Source organism: Tamandua tetradactyla, chromosome 6 (assembly GCF_023851605.1).
Source record: "Tamandua tetradactyla isolate mTamTet1 chromosome 6, mTamTet1.pri, whole genome shotgun sequence".
Lineage (NCBI taxonomy): Eukaryota > Metazoa > Chordata > Mammalia > Pilosa > Myrmecophagidae > Tamandua > Tamandua tetradactyla.
In genome coordinates, this window is record NC_135332.1 from 170,190,669 (window position 1) to 170,209,843 (window position 19,175).

Genomic DNA, 19,175 nt, shown 5'->3' on the forward strand with positions numbered 1-19,175 from the left:
CAGCCCTATATCTTCGTGTGCATCTTCCACAAGTTACTCTTGGGTAAAGAAGAACATTTGACCACTCTTTAGAAAGATTGCCTTTCACAATCTCCCAGTTCCCTAGATGTGACTTGCTGAGCTGACAGAAAGGACAGAGAAGAGCTAACTATTTTTAGGACAAATGAGAAATATTAGACTTCTCTCTCTCCTCAAATATCAAACCTGCAATCTTTAGGAATTCAAATAGAAATTATTGGACAATTGGAGATAGGGGGTTTTTACTGAACTCTTATGGCTTAAAATTCCCATATAAAAACAGTAATAGATGATCAAGTGCTTACTAAGTGCCAAAACCACATAGAGAGGATACAATGGACCCAGAATTCCAACCTGGTGTATCTGACTTCAAAACTCATGTACTCTATGAAGATGAAGATAACAGTGAAGCAAATAAAACAAGGGGGTGGTGGTGGTGGATAGCACAACGTAAGGTTCATTCAAATGGATGAAGAATGAAATCATTCAGTTCTCAATGGATTTGTGGAACACGTCATTTTTTGGGGGGGGAGGGGGCGTTTACAGTGGCAGATTCACAGATGAAAAAGTCAGAGGTTTGAGGAGCTTGCATCCTACTGAGGGAGATAGAGGGTTTTCCTTGTTTTGATCTACCCAGCTCCTTCATTTTCTTTTAGGAATCTCCTCTTTTTCCATTGCATCCAAAGTGCTGGGAAGTTTCCTGGTCAAGTATCCCTGAACTCTCCTAGTCAAAAGGTGGCCACATGTTCCAAATTGGGAAATCAGACTATGGGAAAGTAAATCATGACCCAAGAACTGAAAAATTTAGAGGTGATTCATCCAGATTACAGCACCCTAAAGGTAATTGCCCATTAGTTCCTGCCATCTGGATATTCAATATTTCTATCTTGCCTGAGAACTTCCTTGTGGCAGATATTATAAGTTGGTTCACACATTCCAACTCCTTCAAGCTCGGCTTTCTCTACTCTGGAGTGGAAAGCTCAAAGTTCACTTTCCCAGACTCTCTTGCTACCAGAATGGTCATGTGACTCAGATGCAAATATAAGTCTGCTGGGAATATCTCTCCCCTTTCTCCTTCCTACTAAAATGTGGACATGATAGTTGGAGCTATGGCAGATACCTTACAAACATGAGGAAAATTTGGGATTCTTGCTGGATAATTCCTTACTGGTTAAAATACTGGGTTTGGGGTTTCTGTTACTTGCAGCCAAATGCGACTGCTGAATGATACATAATTTGTACACTCCCAATTAATTCCTTTGTCCTCCTATTTAATGGGGGTGTACTGAAGGTAAGCAGAGTTTCTTTATGCAACCCTCAAACCTTCATCGACATACGGAAAGGAAGAAAGTACACAACAAACCACAACATCAGTTAGAATGAAATAGGCTTTACTGGGGGGAAGAGTTGTCATAATGCAAATTCATGTTGACACTGTCTGTTACATTTTCCTGAGTCTTCTCACACAGTTTGACTCTCCTAGCCATTCTGTAAGTTAAGAATTATTATCCTTATCTTATAGATGAAAAAACAATCCTAAGGGTACTGTGCAAGTGAAGAAAAGACAGTTGGAGATACTGTGGAAGCTTCATGAAAGAAGTGGCTTTGAACTGGGTTTTGAAGGGTGATCAGATTGTTAATAAATGGAGGAGGCGAAAAGGTATTACCACCCAAAGCAAGAATTGTACAGAGCTTGGTGGCATCAGAGGACTGGGTGACCCTGGGAAATGCAGCTCGTGTTCAGAGTTGAGGCCTAGGGAATTTGAGAAGCATGTAAAGGAAGCAGGGTGGGAAAAGTAGGCAGGGGTCAGATCATGAAGGGCCAGTGGGCTGGCAGCCTATTTAGGTTGCAGAGAACCAAGGCATTCAGCTAATCTTACGCAATAGGATAACTGTGAGGATTCATATCAGAATAAGGGAGAACCTGGCATTAGGGTTGGGCTTCCTGAGGAAATAGAACTTCACTACAAGCAGCATCACAGAATGAACAAGAACCTCAGGACATCCAGGCTCCATGGAGGGTGGGATGTACTTTGGCAAAATAAATTTGTTAGGCTCAAACTCACTTCTAGCAACTGACTTATCTCATGTTCCTCTCAGTTGTAAAACTTCATTGTTTCCTACCCTAGAGCTTTGAAATTACTATGAAATCTTTTTTGCATCCTATCCTTTGTGTGTAGCTTCAACTCAAATTGTTGAGAGTATGTATTAGTTAAGATAGGACGGGCTCTGCTGTGATAACAGATAAAACTTGAAAACTTCTTGGCTTTACATAGTTGTACAAAGTGTCTGGAACGCATGGCCTTCAAAGTCCCCTGTGGCAGAAGAAGAGAGGGACAGAGGAGCCACAGTTACTTGAAACTCCTTGGTTTTTATTTGTACAGTCTATTGGTCATAAATAGCCACATGGCTCTACCTAATGCAAGCAAGTGTGGGAAAGGAGGAGAAGCACGTGGACTATTTGGTGGACATGAACTATCCTTGCCATGAGACTCTGATGGATCTGACTGGTTTCCCTCATCTCTACTGTGCAAAGCTCTCAGGCCAGGGTCACTCCATAGGCCCCTTTCCAGCTAATGGATAGGCTGCCCTTTTGTCAGCCCCCTCCTCTGGTCCACTGAGCTGTAGCCTGGGAAGTAATGGTAGCAGTTTCTCCAGTGTAGGCAGGATAATGTCCATTTGAGGACATAATATAGCCACTTCAGTACATTTTGCTAAGGCTAGGAGTTTTTTTTTTGAGGCAGTAGGGAGCTATTGAGGGTGTTCAGCAGGGTAATGGGAGACATGGTTGGATTTGCATTTTGCACAGGTCACTCGGTGTGCAGTGAGGAGACAGTGAGATACTGCTGGTGAGTGCTTAGCCCAGACTGAGTATCTGTTATTATTCCCAATTCCAAATGTCAACAGAGGGCCATTTGGCCTCTGCTGGAATATTCCAGGGGCAGGAAGCTCACCACTTTCTGAGCCATTTTGTACCATTATGGGATATGGTTAGTATTTTGAAAGTGCTTTCTTAGATTAATCTGAATTCTTTCCTTCCTCCTTCCCTCCATCACTTTCTCTCTTTTCCCCCTTTCCTCCATCCATCCTTCCTTCCTCTGTGGATTACTTCCTGATGTATAGTAGAGTCCTCTTGGCTCTCTGGAGTCTCCTAGTCAAGATCCCTCCTTAGCTCTTTGCTTCGGTTTGCTAAAGCTACCAGAGTGCAATATACCAGAAATGGGTTGGCTTTTACAGTGGGAATTTATTAGTTTACAAATTTATAGTTCTAAGACCATGAAAATGTCCCAATTAAAGCATCAATAGGAAGATGTCTTCTCTGAAGACAGGCTGTTGGCATCTGGGGCTTCCTCTGTCAGCAAGGCACATTGCTGGTGTCTGCTGGTCTTTTAACTACTTTTGGCTCCTAGCTCCAGTGGCCTTCTCTCTGAGCTTCTGTGGGTCTCTTAGCATCTCTGGGGCTTTTCTCTCTAAACTCTGTTGGACTTTTTTTGGTCCTTTATCCTCTCATAAAGGACTTCAGTAAAAGGATTAAGACCCACCTTGAATGGGGTGGGTAACATCTCAATTAAATGAACCTAACCAAAAGGTTTGCACCAACAGGAATGGGTTAAAAGAACATGTCCTTTTCTGGGGTATATAATAGCTTCAAATCAGCACACTCTTCCTCTGGGGATACCTCTTTACCGGACAAGTAAATCCCAGGGTCTTCCTGGGAGTTGAGGCTGGACCTCTGAGAAGGCATCTGCCATGGAGTCAATAGCACCTGTGGGCCATTACAGTGCTTGCCATGGTTATTCTATGATAGGAAAAAATGACTCTGAGGTCATGGGAAATTCATTAAGAAGGAGGTAAGAGAGTCCTGGGGGGACAACAGATATGGTTTTCAACTCTACCTGATGCTGATGGTTCTAGGCCTCAGGGCATCCCCAGAGTCCAAATGTTCTTGACTACAGTTTAAACTCAGGCACCTTAAATTAGTGTCCATGATATAATCTGAATATAAAGCCCAGCTTCATTTTACCTTGCAGGCTGCAGCCCTGGAACTGGGGTTAGACTCAGCTTTCCCATCATCTCATCAGTGCGGAGACCGGGCGGCATCTGCAGCAGCCTCTCTGTGTCTTTCCTGATCATCTCCTACATCTTCTCACTCTCTGTGCCTGTTGTAATGATAAGGAAAGTTAATTGGGCCTTGGGTTGGAACTGCAAAAGCCTGGCCTCTGTTCTGTTAAAAAAAGGACCCTAAAGAATTGTTTTTTGTGGGCACCGTCTCCACTGAGCCTCTGTGTGGCCCCTGGGGGACCAAGGCTGAAGCTTCTCCTCATAGACACAGACTGCCAACTAGAAGGGCCTTAAAGATCACATTGTCTGGTGTGGAAACTGAGGCTCAGAGAGGCGAATCCCCCGTCCTGGGCCACAGAATCACAGAGCCCAATCTCTAACAATATTGTCATTTCCTAAACTAAATACTGAAGTGCAATGTGCACATGTACACATACACACACACACACACACACGTGCACACACACACGTATCCCATCCCTGATAGGAATTTCACCTTTCTGAGACTTAATTTCCTTCTCTGTAAAATGAAGCCTTTTCTTTGACTCTGGATTCTATGGTGAAGAACGTGTGAGTTGGCTTGAGAACATGTCCAAAATACACACACCCTCCACTGTACCCTGGAGGAAAGCGTGGAAGGCACGTGCATTTTGAACTAGTCTCCCAGATAAAGTTCAGTGCCCCACCTCCCCTCCACACCCTGCCTTTGAGGCCATCATGCTATCCCCAGACCTTTGAATTTAGCCTTGGCCTGTGGGCTCTGGAACAGAGAGAAAGGGAAAGGCAACAGATGCCATAGGGGAAAACCTGCCTCTCCTGACCCTCTCACAGAGGGAAGATAAGGGACCTCAGAGGGCCAGGCGAATGCTTGCAAGCCCACTCCTGTCTGGGCCTCGCGGTCCCCATGCCCTGGGCAGTGCAGGCGTGCACTCGGCCCGCACGCCTGCCAGGGCTCTTTGACCAGAGAACTCTGAGAGGCAGGGGCACTGTACCCTCCCTTCCTGTAGTGCCCTTGCAGGGCTCAGGTTCCTGCGTGTTTCTAGAAGGAAAGGGCTTTAGAAGGAGCACAGCACTTGGAGTCAAGACCTCCAGATTTTAATCCAGGGATGACTTCTATGGGCTGTGCAACCCCCAGGAACTGGTGCCTGTTGCCTCCTCTGCCCAGGAGACTTAATGGTCCCTGCCCAGTGTCGACTTCCCTAAGACACAAGGATGTAAAGACAGTGAAGCAACGCAAGCCGAAGGACTTGGTCCATAATGCACATGTTGGAGGACTATTAACGCTAACAAAATAGATGGTTCGAAGTTGGAATCCAGAGACTCTGTAGATTTCAGCCGCTGCCGGCAAGCTGCCCACCTTGCAGATTGAAACCCAGATGTAAGAGGCAGCAAGGAAAAGCCGCCCCTGGAGGCTTCTTTCCTGGGGCCTCTTCATCTCTCTCACTTTTTTTTTTTTTTACCTACTGGGCTGCAGGGAATCTGGGAGGCTCCCAATTTATCCAGTGCTACCTGATAGAATAATTTATTTGTATTGCCAGGGTGCCTGTCATCATCTCCAGAGAGAAAGCCAGCTGGAGGTGGAAAATAAGCTGCACACAGGGGTGGCTCTCTGCCTGGCCCCCTCCCACCTGGGCTCCTCCTCTCCCTTTCACACTCGGATGCTTGGCATTTCCCGCCCCCAATCCTCCAGACATTCCCTTGGGATGTGGTTCACACCTGTTTCCCATCTGTAACATTACTTACTTGACATTTGAAATGACAGTAACTCATCTTCCTGCTTGAATGAAGATATTTAACAGAAGATCTCTATCCTAAATATAAATACATGTAAATATAAATATATAATTAATAAAATAAAAAAGTTGGGCATGCGAACAAAAGTGATGTGCTGTCCTGCCAGTGGTTTATGTACTGCACTTTGGATAGCTTCTGAAGAGCAGATGCAGCCAGGGCTCTGAGCACACCTATTGGTGGTGGGGTCCAGGCACGGTGGGGTCCCGGCATGGAGGGGTCCATGCACAGTGGGGTCTAGACACGACGGGGTCTAGGCATGGTGGGGTCTGGCAAAATGGGGTCCAGGTACAGTGGGGTCCAGCACAGGGTGGTCCAGGCATAGTGGGGTCCAGGCATGGCTGGCCCAGGCATGGGGGGTGTCCAGGCATAGTAGGGTCCAGCATGGTGGGTCCAGGCCTGGGGGGGTCCAGCATGATGGGGTCCAGGCATGCTGGGGCCCAGGCATGGTGGGGTTCAGGCATGGCGGGTTCAGGCACAGCAGGGCCCTATATGGTGGGGTCCAGGCATGGGGGATCCAGCACAGTGGCGCCCAGCACAACAGGGTCCAGGCACAGCGCAGTCCTGCACAGTGTTCACACGCGTGGGGCATTCACTCTGATCGAATCTAAGCCTTGAGACCGTTTTGCAGATGAATCAGTCAAGGCTCAGAGAAAGGACTTTCCCAAGGTGCCCAAGCCTGGAAATGGTGAGTTGGAAATCAAAGGGGCTCCTTAGACTACAGGCCCAGGACATGCGGCTCCTTGTGGCCTGGGATTTATAACGCTCAACAGCCTTTAGCAGAGTATTTGATGCATAAGAGTGGCCAAGAGAGAGGTTTTGAATGAGGAGGGCAACTTGAGGGAAGTGGATGCTTCATTTGAAGGAATGTGGTATTAGAATACAAACATCTGAGTTCTAGAATCTTAATCTTTTTCATCTGGTGGCCGGGTACAGGCACCGCCCCCTCCTCCTGAGGATAGACCAATGAGGCTGAACTGATGAATCTTTAGTTTTTCTCCTTTCCTTTCATCAAGAGCAGCACCCCCCCACCCCTCCATACCTGTTTATATTTTGGTCCCCAGTAAGATTTTAGTGGGGAAAGAAGAAGAGGAAAAAAGCTTCCTTCACAACAAACAAGTGGAGAGCTCTGTTTTAGATATGTGCCTCGGTCTCCTCTGGTCTCCCCAGATCTCCTTGCCTGTATTTTATAACTCATTGTGGCCAGCACCCTCCTGGCTGGTTGGTGTTGAATGTCTGGCTGTGGTCTCATTTCCTCGTCTTTAAACACTACTGACTTCTTGACTTATCACGAGGAGGTGTGTGTGAACACACTCCCAGAACAGCGAAGGATCCTGTAAGCATGCACACTTTATCAATTCATGCAACTATCACCCATGTCTTGAGTGGCAGCTCTGGGCTGCACACTGGCTAAAATGCTGGAGCTAGAGAGAGGCCCAGGCCACATGCCTTCCTGGAAAATAGATAAATAAGCAGGCAGTTTCGATGCAAAAGTGAAGTGTGCCCAGAGGGGCTAGTAGTGGTGGCAGCTGGGAATCAGGCGAGGGTGAGGGGAAGGAAAGGGACGCCAAAGTGACATCTGGCATAAGTCATAAAGCAATAGCTAAGGCAATAATGATACCAGGTGTAAGTCATAAAGTGGTAGTCAAGGCGATAATGGGACTGGGTGTATATGGATAGATTTCATTTACACAGGATATTATTCATACAGAATTAAGACCCTGAGGTTTTAGATTTTGCTTCACCTTTTGAGACACAGTAAATGCAAAGTTACTACTAGGTCAATGTTGGGAGCTCTGGTAGGTGTTTTGCTCCATCCTTTTTGTCAGCAAATATGTTCAGTTGACCCACGTTCTAGGCACTGTTCTCTTGAGAAGACTCAACACCCTTCCAGAACCTTTGACTGTTAGAGCCCACAGAGCCCTCCGAGTGTCTCCTGCTCAACTACATCTTTGCACAGATGAGAAAAGCTACCAAGGCCACAGCCAGGGAGTTGGGGTTCAGCTGGAAACTGGGGTTCTAGAATAGGAGTGGGCGAGTACACAGAGATCGGGCCCAGGGTTTGCAGTCTGAGAGCCAGAGTTTGAGACTAGCCCTTATTGCATTCATCAGTGAGCAATTGCGTATCTATCAGTTAGTAAGCCATGAAGATACAGAGACGAATAAACTACTCTCCTTGCTTTCAGGAGCTTATAGGCAAAAGTTGCATAAAGTGTTAACTAAAACCCATGAGGCAAAGTGCCAGGGGAGTACTGTGCAAAGGGCTTTGGGAGCATCAGAAAAGGCACAAGCTGTGAGGCCTGTACACCTGGGTTTTGGTTCCGGCTCATCCACCAGCGGTGTGACCTTGGGCAAAATACTTAACCTCTCTGAGTTTCAGTTTCCCTATGTAGACAACGAAATGGGGAGAATAACATCTACCTCTCGGCATTGTCGAATGGAAAATAAAAGAGATGCCATTTGGAAAGTGCCTGAGAACACAAGGGGACAATTGTAAGAGCTTAGGCACAACCCTGAACCTCCCCTAGTCTCCAAGACCTTCAAATTTTCTCATCTGGGCAATGAGATGATGGAAGTGAACTGTGCTTTGTAAAACTGTGACATGTTAAGCAACTGTTAGTTATCACTCAGGATTATTAGCCAAGCCTAATTAGGATGGGGAAGGCAATGTAGCTAGCAGGGTGGTTTGTCAAAGTCCAGTGGGTAACTGTGGGTCAAAAGCCAAGCCAGCCTCTTCGATCTTCTTCCCCGCTGCCCTCCACGTCTTCTAAGTGTTTCTCTCTCATTGCCTAAAACCTCGCCTCGCAGCATTGGAGACCCTGGGCTGCCTGTCCTGGGTTTGGTTTCTTTGTCCGTCAGTGAAGCCCTTCTGCTGGGAGGGAGACTTGCCAGCAGGCCTGAGAAAGACTTCGGGCGTGCTTGGAATGCAATTGCAAAAGAGGTTTCAAGAGCCCAGCGAGAATGCTGAAATCGAGTGATGTCGAGAGGTTTTGTTATTTTTGAAAAAATGACTCATTCTGAGAAACCCTAACGGCCTCACAGAACGTTCACCTAGTTGCCTGGGTATATTACCCCCAGCCCACTGTAGAGAAAAACAAGCCTGTGGTCACGGCTGAGGGGTGGGTAGGGGTGGGCTGGCTGTGGGAGTAGGGGCAACAATTGATGGAGAAAGGGTATGAAAATAACTCTTGTCCTCCACGTGGCCTGCTTTAATTTCCTAGGAGCTTTTCTCCAAATTGCCCCATTCAAGCCCTCCCAACACTGTCTCCCTTGGAGTTAAAACTTGTTCTTTGAATTAACTCGAGCTGGCCAGGGGAGGTAAGCTCATTCCCATTTGACATGCTCAGAGAGCTTATGCTGTTCCCAAGCAGGCATCAGGCAGCCTCCTCTTTGTGGGCGCTCACAAGGGCGCAGGCTGGGGAGTTAGGAGATGAGCTCGAGCGCCGCTGCCTCTGCCTTCAGCTGCCTACCTGACTTTGGGGAAACAGGTCCCTTCACTGAATCTCAATTTTTTCCCATCTGTAAAAGTATGAGGCTAGCAGGAACAGACTAGACTCAGGGTTTCTAAAATTTTGGTGAATGTAAGACTCGCCAAGAAAACTTCTTGCAACCCAGATTCCTGGGCCTGACCCCGGAAATCCTGATTCAGGAGGTCTAGGGGAGGGGGCCAGGGAATCTGCATTTCTAACAGGCTCCCAGGCAAGGCTGATGGTATCCCCATCTCTGATGTTCTGGTCCTGCTGTTAAAAGATTTGAAAAATGCAACAATCCCCGGAAATTCAGAGCTATGCTGGGTGCTGGAAATACAACAGAGAACGAGATGTGCTTTTGGCCTTTAGGGTCTAGCAGTCTTGACGTTGGGGCATCCGGTCCAGTGAGAACATGAATGGCATTGTCACACAAGGTGCACTGGGAAGATGCCAGGGTGGGAGTGGGCAGCTGCTTGGGTGGGAGTCAGGTTGGGCTTCAAGGGGGAGGGTGCTGGGGCAAGCCTCCCGACTGCTAGGGGATGTTCTTCTGGGCATAGGGCAGTGGAGGTAGGTCCATGGTCCTCAAGAAAGCACAGGCTCAGTGCTCACAGACTGTGTGGCCTTAGCACTGCCGAGAGCTCTGCCCTGTAGGCGCTGCCTAGCACAGCTGCAGCTGTACCCCATTTTCCTAGAGGGCCCAGGGAAACAGGGAAGGGAGTTCCTGTTGGGCCAGCACCTCTGGGCACTATGATCAGGTGCACTAAATATATACATACATGCGTACATGCATACATAGGCACATACATATATGTATACATCTGCACATAGCCACACACATTCATATGTATGAATGCGCACATACATATTCATACACACATACACATCTTATATATAAAATCTTGTATATTATAATTCTTGCTGTATAATATATTGCATAATTCTTATTATATATATGTGCATAATCTTCTTACTAAGCTACTACCTATTTTATCTGTTGCTCACAATTGCACATTGGTATGTTTAACAAGATAACTCACACTTGCAGCAAGAGTTTAGTGAAATCCAAACATCTGCTTAGGTAAGCTTTGGAACCTTTCTTACTAATCCTAACCGGTAGCAATCCCTGTCTAGTTTAGCCATTCCCTGTTCTGCCTTGCTTTGAGCCAAACGCTTCTTTCCACCCCATCCTGAACTTTTCCTTAGCTTCCACACCCGCATGCAGTCACAAAACCTCACCAATTGGGTTTAAATATGAACTTATAACCAACAGGGCTTAGTGTTACAATTTAGCTGGAAGTGATTTCAGTCTCTATTACAGAACATAGGGTGATTTTAAATGGGAGGTTATTCTGGTTTTACCTCATTTGTACTAATTAATTCTTGCATTTAGAAGGTTGGTTTATTTTTTCAGGATATAGGGAGAGATAGTATGCAGGTTTGAGGAGATTTCCTTAGGGAACCACATTTGTGCAAAAAGAAACTGAGGTGCAATAATCGCCCAGGGTGAGACAGTCAACAAGTGGCCAAGAGAGGCCTTGGACCCCTGCAGCCTAAGGTGGCAAGTCCCCGTCCCCTCCCTGCTCCCCACTCTGCTCCCTATCTTTGGGCCTTGCCGTCTAGGACACATCAAAACCTTCTGGCTTGTTTCTGAGAAATGTGCTGAGAACGAGCAAGGCCCCCTTTGTGTTCTCAGCACATTTCACGCAGGGTTGGAGGCAGACGTGCTGTCCCCGGGCGCCCGGGCTGAGGGGCTCCATGGCCTTCCTGGGTTGTGAGATCCCTGCCTTCCTCTGTCACTGCAGATTCCTCCCCTGTACAACCCGGGGCCCAGGGTGACCGGTGGAGCGAGAGGCATCACCAAGGCTGGAGAAGCGAGGCGGTCCTGGCCACCATCCCACATAAACACGCTCTGTTGCTGTAAATTATTTACACACCAGATATGATGGCTGGACAGGCTCCTTGATGAGCCTGTTAATCAGAAGCCCCTGGATCCTGCCTCGGCCCAGATATTCCCTGGAGCGGTGGGGGCGTAGGGTGTGTGGTGGAGAGGGGTTGGTGGTAAGAAATGGAGGGAAAGCTGTTTCTGTTTTGCTCATCATTCCCTGTGCAGTGGGAGAAGCAGTGATTCCCTGCTTCTCCAGGAAGAAATCCAGACTCCTTAGTTTGGACTCAGGGCCTCCTGTCTCAGCCCTTTAACCTGTGCTGAAGCCACAACTTTCCATTGTTCTCTGAAAATGCCATGCCTGTGCCTGTGCGCTTTCCTCTGCTTGGAATCCCTTCTTTTTTCAAGCCTAGTGGGTTCCTAAGCATCCTTACGCTCAAATACCACCTCTGTGCAGCCCCCCTGATTGTCCCTGGGAGGGGCAGGTGGCTCCTTCCTGGTCCTCCTGTAGCTATGTATTTCCTGGTAGAGGCAAGGTCTTTGGTCTGAATTTAAATCCCAGCTGCAGCCCCTTGCGGAGGGACTGCATGTTTCCTTACACAGAACATAAGGACAATGAGAGTGTCTCCCTTAAGTCTTTGCAGTGAGGAAGAAATGAAATACTATGTGTAGCCAGCTGAATTCCTGGTACTCACTAATTATACCACAGATGCTAGCGATTATTAGTATTGCTATTATCATGAATATAGCACTTATTTCGCTCTGTTGCAATCACTTCTTTTATAAGCCTGACTCTTGCTAGACTTTGACCTACTAGAGTGGAAGGGCCATGCCCTTACACATCTCTGAGCCGCTAGCCCAATGGCCAGCACTGAGCAAGCTGTAGTAGAGTGCCCGTGCAATAGGAGTACATGCACATACCATCTACCATTTATGACAGTGCCAGGTTGTGTTCTTAGCATTATATGAGTTGGCTTATTGCACACAATAGTCCTATGAGATAGCTATTATCAGCACCCTCTGAGTTTACAGATAAGGAAACTGAGGCTAGGAGGGGCAAAATAATTGGTATAAGGTTACACAGCTAGTGAGTAATGGAGTCGAGATTCAAACCCAGTTTGTTCCACTGCCTTACACAGTTGGACAGTAGTGCCCAGAGTGGCTGTTCAGTGGCCAGCGCCTGGCACGTATGTTGTAGGTGTTGAATAGATGTTGAACGAGTGTTTTGGGGCTTTGCACGTTTTGATCACACAGACTTACAGTAGGTAAGTTGTATAGATCAGCTACTAACAAGGCTGAAAGTCTCTATTTGTAAATGTCTCTAGAAAGTGTTCCCGGATACTTCTCTAGACCTGAGTATCTGCTCCCCAACTGGCCTGACTTAGAGCCAGTACTTGACCTTGCAGAGGCGAGGCACAGCCTGCTTCTCCCAGGCAAGCCCTTGTGCCCAGGTTTTGTGTCACCACATCCCCCTGCAGGCTGCTTGACTTCCCTCTGCCTAGAATGTTCCTTCCCCTCTCTCTTGCACCCTCCCCATTTCCACTGGGATCCTAAATGTAAAATTCCACCCTGTCCTTCAGGTTCAACTCATACTGACCCTCCTCTGGGAAATCTTTCCCAACTTTCCTTAGATCTCCCACACTGAACATATGTAAGATCTAAGCTTCTTACATGCATGTATGTTTGTGACAAAGTGGTGAGTGGCAATGATTTTAGTGCCAGAGACCTGGCTTTCAGTCAGGCTCTGGCACTTACTAGTGGTGGGATCTTGAGCAAGGATCCCCACCTGAGCCTCAGTTTCTCCATCTGCAAAGTGGGGCCAATCCTGGTACCTATTGCACAGGAGTTTTGGGAGGATTAAGTGGAAGAATACATGGAGAGACTTAATCATGACACAGGGACACAGCAAGTGTGGTATAAATGCTACCGTTACTTTTATTCTCCTGGAGTGGAAACACTTCAGACCCCAGGTTACCTCCTATTCATCTTTGTGTCTCCAGTGCTTAGTTCAGTGTCTGGCACACAGCAGGTCCTCAATAAATGCAAATTCAGTTGAAATTCAATAATGTAAGCATTTATTGAGCACCTACTGTGTACCAGGTTCTGGACATGCCAAGATAGGTGACAGCTAAAAGGTCAGGCTGCATCCCTGTAAGATAGCCAATGAGAGATTGAATGAATGCCAGCATGACATGTTCACTGATTTGTTTATTCATTAAGTCATTTGGGCAGCAGGACCTGGGTAGACAGAGAAATAAAAAGCACTCCTGATCCTCAGGGAATCATTGAGGAGACATGACCACGTGCATAAAAAGATGACAGGGTCAATGATTGCTGTCATAGAAGGACAAACAAGGTGGCCTATGGGGGCTGAGAGAACAGAGCCACTGCATTGGTGGATCCCTTTGTAAGGGAAGGGGGAAGGGGGCTGGATGAGATGGGCGGGGCCTCTACACCTGCTCTCCATTCTGCCGGGGATACCTTTCCTTCTCCTCCTGGTCTCAGCTGACAAGCCCCCTCCTCAGTGAGCCCTCCTGTGCAAGCTCACCTCCTCCTCACTCTACCACTGCACCCTCTCCATTTCTTTTCCACCACTAACCGAGGTCCACAGTGAGCATTTTGGGGGCGGGGGGAGGATGGAAAGGGAATGAGCATTTATTGAACACCTACTAGACAACAGGCATTGTGCGCTTTGATTTATGTACACTCTTCCTAACGCTCCTGGGGCGTCAGTATTATTTTCCTCACTTTGCAGACGAGAAAATAGGCCCAAAGAGGAGCAGTGCCTTTGTCCAAGGTCACCAGCTGGGAAGCGGTAGAACTGGACCTGGCGTCTGGAACCAGCTGCTTCCCCACACCCATGATGCTTTCTTGGCACCAGAAGAGGCCAGGTAGGCAAGAAAGGAAATGGAAAGGCTGGGTCACTGCCCCAGGCATTTTCAGCAACAAGTAAGTGATTTCCTTAATTTCTGTCTGTTATTAATCCAGAGATTTAGCTGCTGGGAGCAAAGTCATTAAAAAGCAGGGTTTCTTCTTAACTCTGCAGCGCCACCTGCAGGATCTGAAGGAACACAGCAAAAATTCATCAGGAGTGGAAGCCCTCGTCTCTGCTGGAGCCACTAGAGGGGACTCTGAGAAAGGGACCTGAAACATCATCCAGTGACCTTTGAGCCTAAAGAGGGCCAAAATGAGAAGGCACGTGACATAATCAAAGTCATGAAATTAGGGATGGCAGAGCTGAAGCTGTATCTCTCTTCTGACTCCCAGTTCAGTATCCCTCCCTCCCTTTGTCTCTCCTTCCCTTTCAACTTTCCTCTCTCTCTCTCTCTTTCTCACTCATTCATACAATAAACATTAGCTGAGCAACTAATATGTTCTTGGGCATAGCCTTCTATGTGGGATACAAATATTGCTGAATGTTGCTTTTCAGGATTATGGTTTCATTGATTAACTGACATCAACAGTGTCCTTCATTATTACAGTGAAGAGCGCTGAGTGTTGCTACGGGGCAGGCACCAGTTCAGGCATTATGCCAGTTCGGACTCACAGATGAGAAAACTAAGACTTACCTTTCTAACCCCAGAGCCAGAGAGCTTACCCATTATGTTATAATTACTTTTTAAAGCCATCAGTCCAAAGAGTATCCATACCCAAATTAGGATTTGGCTCTTATTTTAAATATTTATGTATTTCCTGTTTGGAGTGGTGCTGACTCTCTCCTCCCAAATTCGTTACTTCCTAAATCACTAGGAGTTTACTGAGGTTCGACCACATGCCAGGCATTGTGCTAGGTGCCGGGGACTCAGATAGTGCCCGCCACTCAGCCAGGAGCTCACAGCCTTGTCAGCAGCAGCTGTGACACAGGGCAGTGGGCGAGACATATTCGACTAGAAGCGCTGCACAACTCCAGGGGGTGCTGTTCACACCGCACCCGGCGGAAATGGCCCCTCCTGAGGTAGGCAGTGCAGTGCCTGAGTGCTGGTGCATAGGGACCTGGTGGGGGCAGGGGACAGCTGGGAGGGGCGGGGCCTCCTACCTCTGCTTTCACATCAGAGGGCGCTGGAGCTCGAATGCTGCCAAAGCTGTAAAAACTTTGATTTCCTGTTCTCTCCAACGGGAAGGTAGTGGTCAAGGTTTGAGGAAATGTTTCTGTATTTCATCCGGCAGAACAGGCGACATATTACAGTTTCCATTTCTGCCTTAGCTCTACTTACTAAGTTGCATTTCTTTTGAGTTCCCAGGAATCTGCCTTGTTCTCACTTTTGGGCCGATGGGTAGTTTTTCTTTCTTGGGGTGACTGGTTCCTGAAATGAGAGCTCGCTAACTATAGGTTGCATGTCTCGCACCGGAAGATCATGTGCGGGCGATCCCGCAGCTGTTTAAGGAATTCTCTGCTAAAGCTAGAGGGAAATTCCACTGCAGCCCCAAAGCATCCACCTGGCAGATGCCACTCAGGTAGAAGGGATAGCTGGGGTGGATAGGTGTATTCCCAGCACCACTCTCCCAGTTTCTGCTGAAATATACTTACCAGACGAGAGCACGCTTTGTTGTTGCAAATTTTATTTTGTTAAAATTTGCAATGGTATGAAAACAAGAGGACTTTTTTTTTTCATTTTCCACGTATAAAATTATTCTGTGACGATGACTGTATTTTTCCCATCGCCCATGCTGATGATATTAATTCAGACCCCCCTAGGGAGAAGTTTGTCCTGGGTGACAATCTCAGGATTGGGTTGTGTCAAAAGGATGTAAAGGGCAAAAAAGACCTGCCCCCCTCCCTTGAGGAGTTCCTGTAGACACCCCTTTAGGAACAGCCCCTGTGGGAAAAGGGTGGCAAGTGACAAGGGAATATCTCCTCACCAGAGGGTCATATCTCCCACCACCTTAATGGCAGAATGAAGAGAAACTTCACCTGGAATGGCAGAGGGAAGAGACGGAGTGAGAATCCTCTCTTCTGGTCTGCCTGGGAAGAAAACTGCTTCTCTGCCTCTGGATACCTTGTTTGGAAGTGGGACCACAAAGCTTCCTTTCTTTCCCATGGTGGGGGCCAAGTAGGCATTTGATGGCCCAGTCTGAACATAGTTGGCCAAGACAACTTTGTTTCTGTGGGAAAATGAGTCCTAAGATTCAAACAATTACCTTAGATATCAACTTTGGAACATATCCATTTGTTGAAGAGCTCCTGCTGCCTATCATTGTAAAGTTAATCTTGTGGCCCAAACCAGGAGCTGGGAACCCAAAAGCCTGGGCCCTCAGCTGCCCCTAGCCAGCTGGGCCACCGTCTTGGGTAAGTCATATTATTTTCCTCCTTGGAGCTTTGTCTATAAAGTGAGAGTTTGGACCTGATGAACTCCTTTGCTCCTTTGAACTCTGAGTCTTTGGGACTTTGGGTTTGTTCATTGTGCTATTTTTCTCTGGCATATTATTTGCACTTCTGGCTAAATAGAGGGCTTCTTTGGTACAGGACCTGTTGGTCCCAGATCTATTCATTGCTGCTGTCACAGTTGTTTTCAGGCTTGGTCTAGACAATGGGAGGCGCTGGTGGAAAGGAGGGGTGGCAGGAAAGGAAGAACTTCTATATTCTCCTGCCCTCTATCTTTGGGGTGTCTCTGGCAGTGGTTGCATTTCTTCCTTGGCTCCAGCTCCTGACCTGGTTTCTGTTTCTGAAAGGTGACCCCAGGCCCTGGGTTCTTGTGACTCTACCTCCCCCATGTCCCTCCAGCTTGGGGCTGGTTAGGGCTTCGACAATTACTCATCTCTGGGTTGCCTCTCTGATTTCTGGTTGGCTTCCCAGCCCAACCAGAATAGGGTAACCCATTCCCCACGGCTAGTTTCCCCCTGTTTCAAATACTTAGAGTGGTTTCTGTTTACCTGATTGGACTTTGACTGATACATTTAAACCTTTATTGTTGCTTTATAACAGCCAGCAGTAAAGATGAGGATGGTAATGTGCATGATTATAACCCTTACTTGGTATATAACCTTACATATTACAAAGCTTTCACTCGCGTTCTGTAATTTGAGTCTCATAATAACAGTATGACGTAAGGAAGGCATTTATCACTCAGTCCACGTTACAGAAGAGGAAATGACTTCAGCGAGTACACACACACAGCTGGTGGGTCTTGATAGAGTTGGAGCCAGAACCTAAGGCATTTGACTCCTCATCTGGTTTTCTTCCCATCCATTATTTTGGAAATGGTCCATGGAGGCATTGATACTTTATCCCAATCTCATGTTTTTCAGGCTGATTGCTCATCCAAAACGTGAGGAAGGGGTTCCGCTTGGGAGATATTTGAAGTTGAACTTTAGAACAGCTCTTCACAATGGGCCTGGCTGTGGTGTAATGAGGAGGAAGGCAGCTGACTGGTGTCTGTGATGTGGAGCTTTGGACATTACAAAGCCAACAAAAAGGAAGCGTCACGCCAAAGGTTAAGACCAAGAGGATGAAGTACAGCCTTACTTGTGTGACATCTCTAAATAAGCAAGACCACCACACTGGGCCTTTCTCCCCACCCACATTCTTCACTGGGTGTCTAGTGTATTTTATCACACTTGAAGGCAGGATGGATCCCTGTCCTGGAGCACCTACCATACTGTTAGGGAGGGGAATGCTTTATATTCCTAAATCCCCAGGAAGTTTAGGGTCGTGCTATCCATCACACCCTCCACTTTGCCAATCGTCAATGAAAATATTCTCTTTTACTCACCTTGTGTCAATCTCTTATCCACTGTCTAGGATCCCCTGTCAAGGATCTCACCCCACTTGTTTCTGAAAGGTGGGGTGGCTCTTGTATACATGTGAATGCAGTCCGCCGGGCTGCCATGCGGTGTTTCTTCTCCTCCCAGCTCCAGCTTTCTGCTCTGATGTCTATAGTCAGGCCTTGGAGACCCGGACCGAGGCTGGTGCAGTGGGTGTCTGTGTTGGGGCTACAGTCCCCGGGTCCCATGCTGATCCAGAGAGAATGGCCCTCCATCTTTTGTCTGGTTACACATGCACCAAGGCAGGGCCACCTTGCCTCTCAGTGTCTCACAGAGATAGTCATGAAATACTTATTTTTGGTTTGGTTTTGCTTTCTCCTGCTTCAGCTTCTACCCTCACAGGTTCTGGTACAAACACCAAGGTATGAAAAGACATATCAGGGAAACGCTGAGTCATTATACTTAAGTTGTCCCTCTGCTTTTCATCATGAGCCCACCATTCCTGGAATACGGTCTTAATATTATTCCTGTAGGATGAGGTTTTTAAAGCATGGGACACAATCCATCAGTGGGGAGTCTATCAGTTATCTGTTGCTGTGTAACAAATGGCCCCACCACTTAGTGGCTTAAAACAGCATCATTTATTATCTCCCATTTTCTCTGGGTCAGGAGGAATCAGGGGTGGTTTAGTTGGGGCCTCTGGCTCTGGCTCTTTCAAAAGGCTTGACTGGGAAGGATCTTCTTTGTAGCTCACTTATGGGGTTGTTGGCAGGGTTCATTTTCTTGCTGGGTGTTGTACTAGGGCCTCAGTCCATCACGAGATGTTGGCAGGAGGCCTTCTTTGGCCCCTTGCCTTGTGGGCTTCTCCATTGCTTATCTCACAGCATGGCACTAGCTTTGTCTGAAAGAGCAGGCAAGATGGCAAGAAAGAATGCAAACAGGACAGAAGCCACAGCCTTTCATAACCTAATCTTGGAAGTAACATCCCATCACTTTTGCCAGATTCTACTAATTAGAAACTCAGAAGGGGATTACAAAGGATGTGAATACCAGGGAGTGGGACTCATTGGGACTCTCTTAGAGGCTGCCTACCACAGCGGTTGAGATGAGTTTTGATGTTAAGCAAATTATGATGAAAAATATTTTATCATCAGCCATTTATTTCAAAATGTATTAGGAAAAATATAACGGAATAGTATTGTTAAAAAAGAGGCAAAGTGAAAATAAAAGGGATCAATTTAAAGAAAAAT

General features: G+C 47.1%; 2 long non-coding RNA genes across 2 annotated transcripts in view; one reads left to right on the top strand and one right to left on the bottom strand.

The window, feature by feature from the left end:
• The window catches only part of LOC143686500 (uncharacterized), a 28,582-nt gene extending 14,007 nt beyond the window's left edge, over positions 1-14,575 (top strand). Inside the window, exons 5-6 of the long non-coding RNA XR_013177200.1 lie at positions 13,979-14,172; positions 14,270-14,575. This is a non-coding gene — a long non-coding RNA (uncharacterized LOC143686500). The remainder of the gene's footprint in view (positions 1-13,978; positions 14,173-14,269) is intronic.
• Positions 1,411-7,410, bottom strand: LOC143686499 (uncharacterized). Its single transcript, XR_013177199.1, has 4 exons — positions 6,914-7,410; positions 5,824-5,891; positions 4,043-4,178; positions 1,411-2,333 (listed from the first exon to the last, which is right to left on the bottom strand). It is a non-coding gene; the product is annotated as an uncharacterized LOC143686499 (long non-coding RNA).
• Positions 14,576-19,175: the final 4,600 nt, after the last annotated feature.